Source organism: Notothenia coriiceps, unplaced genomic scaffold (assembly GCF_000735185.1).
Source record: "Notothenia coriiceps isolate Sejong01 unplaced genomic scaffold, NC01 NC01_scaffold00038639, whole genome shotgun sequence".
Classification (NCBI taxonomy): Eukaryota; Metazoa; Chordata; class Actinopteri; order Perciformes; family Nototheniidae; genus Notothenia; species Notothenia coriiceps.
The window spans coordinates 1-4,502 of NW_011371340.1; the positions used below are offsets into that span (position 1 = coordinate 1).

General features: G+C 43.5%; 1 long non-coding RNA gene across 1 annotated transcript; it reads left to right on the top strand.

The window, feature by feature from the left end:
• The first annotated feature begins 1,197 nt into the window (after positions 1–1,197).
• LOC104968321 (uncharacterized) lies at positions 1,198–4,378 on the top strand. The gene is made up of 5 exons (XR_800828.1): positions 1,198–2,014; positions 2,137–2,341; positions 3,064–3,284; positions 3,925–3,984; positions 4,163–4,378. It is a non-coding gene; the product is annotated as an uncharacterized lncRNA (long non-coding RNA).
• The last annotated feature ends 124 nt before the right edge of the window (positions 4,379–4,502 follow it).

Consider the following 4,502-nt stretch of genomic DNA (forward strand, 5'->3'; position numbering starts at 1 on the left):
CAATGCTGAGTACAGCCAACCTGACAGTCTCTTCTCTGTCATTGTAGACCGCACCTCATTCCTTCAGTACTTCGGTCCGAATGCTTCTCGTTTCGTGCCGTACCGTTCAAATGAAATCGCCGCCAATCATATTTCCACGCTCGCGCCAGGTCCGGGGGAGGGGTTATAAGCCGTGCGTCTTGTGCTGCATTCACTTGCACTCGGACATTAGAGACTTTCTCTCATAAATGTCCGATGAGCCATAACTTTTCTTTCAAAACAAACCTGCCAACTGGGGTGGCAGCTGGGGTGGCAAGGCCTATTTTGAGGGTAGCAGTTGTCCCCCCATGCCACCCCAGTAGGTGAAACTAGGCTACTAGCTACAGTACAGATGCAACCAGATGAGTGTTTAACTCTCACTCTGACTTTTTTTTTTTTTAAACACACGCATTTTTCCCACCCGCATTCCGCGAAGACCCGCCCTACTGTGCCTCTGATTCGCAGACTGTTGGTGGGGGGAAAAAACGCTGACGGGATGCTGAATGTGATTGGACCAATGCGTTGACAAGACACACACAGTGGAACAGTCGGACATGCATAGCGCTGTTTGTAGTGGACATAGCGGAACATTTTGACTCGTTGCGTTGTGGCGATGTCTCGCAGATAACACATATGAAAAGTATAATTTGCTCAGAGTTCAGAGACAGTTGTGGTTCGGTCCGGATCCGGACCGGAGTCCGGACTTTGAGGATGCCTGATTTATACACTCCAGGGACCACTTTAGAAAGGGAAATAACCCTTTGTAATCCAAATAGAGGGCTGAAACAGAGCCATTTTCAAACTGTTCTTTCTTACTGTGGACATACTTAGATAACATACTCTGGCCAGGTTTAGTTGAATAATTGAAGTCCAGCTCTGTAGGGTGGTGGTGGCGGCAAAGTCCCTAGGGAATTGGCAACTGGAAGGTCACCAGTTCCCAAGTCCCGGAAAGACTCAAGGCACCGTTCCCTACACTGCTCCCTGGGCGCCGTACATAATGGCAGCCCACTGCTCCTAACACTAGGATGGGTCAAATGCAGAGACCTTGTCCGGCAGTGGCTCAGTCAGTAGGGGCTCCGGTTCACTCTGGAGTGAGCTGTAGGGTCTCCGATTCAAGTCCCCGACCAGATTTAAGTATGGAGTGTGGACTGCTACTTGGAGAGGTCCCAGTTCACCTCTGTGGCTCTGCCGTGGTGCACTTGAGCAAGGCACCGGACAATCGCTGCAACTCCAGAGTGAATATTTCTCAGAACAACAGCAGCGGTGGACTATGTTCGAGCTGTGCTCATGTTGCTATTCCACCCTTATACTTTAACGTGGCTATAAGGATGCCTCTGTAAATCAGAGCAGTTTAATTTACATTGTTTGGCGACATACTGCCGTAGATAAAGGATTGTATATTATGAGGTTTCTCTTGTCTTACATGGAAAATGTTAGCCTAGCCCTAAAGCCAGTCTGACTAATCAATAACAAGATTTAGAGCCAACAAAATAAATAAGAGATGAATTGTTTATGGCGTGTTTAATGGAAGAACGCATTACATGTTATATAAAACTCCACCTTGCAGAACATTAATCAGGCATACTTATGGCATATTCCTTATTCACCAAAAGCTTTCAATGAGATACTTGTTGCTCCCACAATGATAGAAAACAGGTTGTAATCACATGCATGTTCAATAATAGATTATAGTTCACACGTTGATATATTATTTGCTGTTCAGCCTCCGACGTTGTGCCGATGCCACTACAGTAAAAACATAAAAAACTCTCAGTGGAAAAGGGAAATATAGAAGAGTAACTGCTCCACCTTTATTCACTGTACTGCTCGTGCCCCTCTTGTTTCAGATGTGTTCTCCTCATTGAATCCTTGTTTTCCTGCAGACTCTGGAGTGTGTGAGGGCGTGGTGTGTGAGGGTGTGGTGTTGACCAGCGACTCAGAGAGCGAGATCTTCTGTGACTCAGTTGACTCTGTGGAGCAGCTCAGCAACATCAAGGTATGAAGCAGCTGAGGCAGTGAACAGAGCAAACTCATAGTGTTGCAGAGTGATTCAAAGTTTCACTATCTGTAAATATAAAAATAAGAACATATAAAATATTTCACATTTTGTGTTTACAGTTGACCGTTGTGAAGACCAATGGTTTTCCCAATGGCCACGTGTCCTCTGAGTCGTGTCCTGTTCAGAGCCTCCAGCTGGAAGGCCGTCTGGAGGTGAGGCAGGTGGGGGCTGGGCAGGGTGGAGAGGGGGCGGAGGACGGGAAGGGCCCCCAGCGGAGGAGCAGAGACACAGGAAGGGAAGCTCCACACCACAACTGGAGAGAACGTAAGCAAACTACAGGGTTTACAGCATATTTAAAGGGTTGAGTTTGGTTTTTCTTAATTTCTTTAATTTATAAACTGATTTCATTAAAGAGATGCACTTTGTTCAGAATATAAACTCATATTTGTACATATAGCATAGCTAAATCACAACAAAGAAAACAAGAAGAAACTAAGATAAAACTGAAATATTAAATGAATCAATAAAGCTCAAATCTAAGCAGTAATACAGCTGTGGAAAACATTTAGAGACCAGTGCAGCATTATCAGTTTATCTGGTTTGACTATTTATAGGTATGTGTTAGAATAGAATAAATGTTAATTTGACTCAATGAACTACTGACTACATTTCTCTGTGTTGGCATTCAACAGACACTGGAATGGAATGGCTGCCATACATGTAGATTGAGATTTAAGAAACATGTGGATGGGTCTCTTAATGTTTTCTGAGCTGTTTGTATTCAACGGTTGTAACTGTGCATGTCTGACAAATAGGCACTAGACTTATCACTGGTGTGGATATCAGATAATTGTGGATGTTGTTAGAGCAGAGAATCCTCTTTGATTATGAGTGTGAAAATAGTATTTCTGAAGTAATTATTTAAAGTCTTTAATTTAGTCAATATCTCTGCATCACTCGAAACTTCTTTTTCTCCCCCCCACCTTCCGTTACTCTGTGTTATTTTACTGATGGTAGAGCTTCATATATTCTGTTCTGCTGTGTAGGTGGTGTTCCTCAGGGCAGTCCCAGGAGGGGGGGGAGGGGGGGGAGAGGTGGTGGCCGAGGCCGGCCTGAGTGGCGGCTGGAGATGCTCTGAGGGGGGGTGGAGAGGCTGCACGAGGCCCAGCTGCAGCAGCAGATTGTGCTGGCGCTGCGCCGGCTGAGGGAGGACATGAGGAGCGTGATGGAGCGGTTGGAGGCGGTGGAGCGGCTCGCTGCCACACATGTAAGATCAGCACGCTCTGTGAGGACACAGTGTCATGGTGCAGGTCTGACCCCTGCCAGTTCACACCATCATTTGTGTGAACTGGCAGGGCTTCTATAGAGATAACCACGCTGCTGCTTTGATCATGTTGCAAGTTCCAGATACTCTGGGAAACACACGGCTCTGTGTCTGGGTTCATAATCCAAATAATTCTCTGAGACACACAGAGCTCAGATAATTTCACCAAGCTCTCTGTCTCTTGTCTGTCTGGTTTACTACAGTGGTATGACCAAAAATGCATAATTAGTCATTCATATTTTTGCAATAAACGCTTAAAAAGAATGCCGAAATAACTAAATAATGATACCTATTAGTAGGAACCCTGAATTAATGATTTGTTTTCTGAATGGAGAATTATCATCTTGTAATTTTAAAAAGCTTTGCTCATCTGAGCTGATAAATAAATTTCTAAGTTAAGCTTTGACTAATATCAGTATTTAGACTGGAGCAGCTGGAGGTCCTTCTGCCCGTGGTCATGCTGTCCTCTGGAGAAGGACATGGTTGGACATTTTGGCAGAAATTCAAGCACAGATTATTTCCAATGTTGTGTTTGAATGAATGTTAGTGTGTTCTCTGAGGCTCACGGCTGTTTGTGTTGCAGGCTCAGGGGTCAGAGTGGAGAACGTGCGCACAGTGTGCCACCGCAGCTGCAAAACAGCAGGTAAGAGATAAAAACAAGATAAATGATATACTGTATGCCATTTTATTTTTGTCAATACCCCTTTACGAAAGGGTTTAAAATTCAAAATACAATTAATCAAATTAATAACAGAATAGAAAATAAGCCTTTATTGTCATTATACTCGTACAATGAAAGATAAGAGCTTCTTCTTGTTAAGGTGCCATCAACAATCTAGACTTGGGGCAGCGTGGTTCCATCGGCCTACAGACACCATCAATTAGTTTCACTGAATCTATTTAGAAATATATGCAACTCCTTTAAGAGCACCTCAAGTATTTTCAGTTTCTTAGACATTTCAGGTGAACGTATTACTTCAAAGTCTCAGAGAATACATTTATGTTGTTTTTTCTAGGGCCGGGACTCGATTAAAAAAATTAATCTAATTAATTAGAGGCTTTGTAATTAATTAATCGAAATTAATCGCATTTTTAATCACATATAAATATCTGACCTGAGAACAGTGAGAAGCAATTTTTTTCACATGGATTTTAGTATAC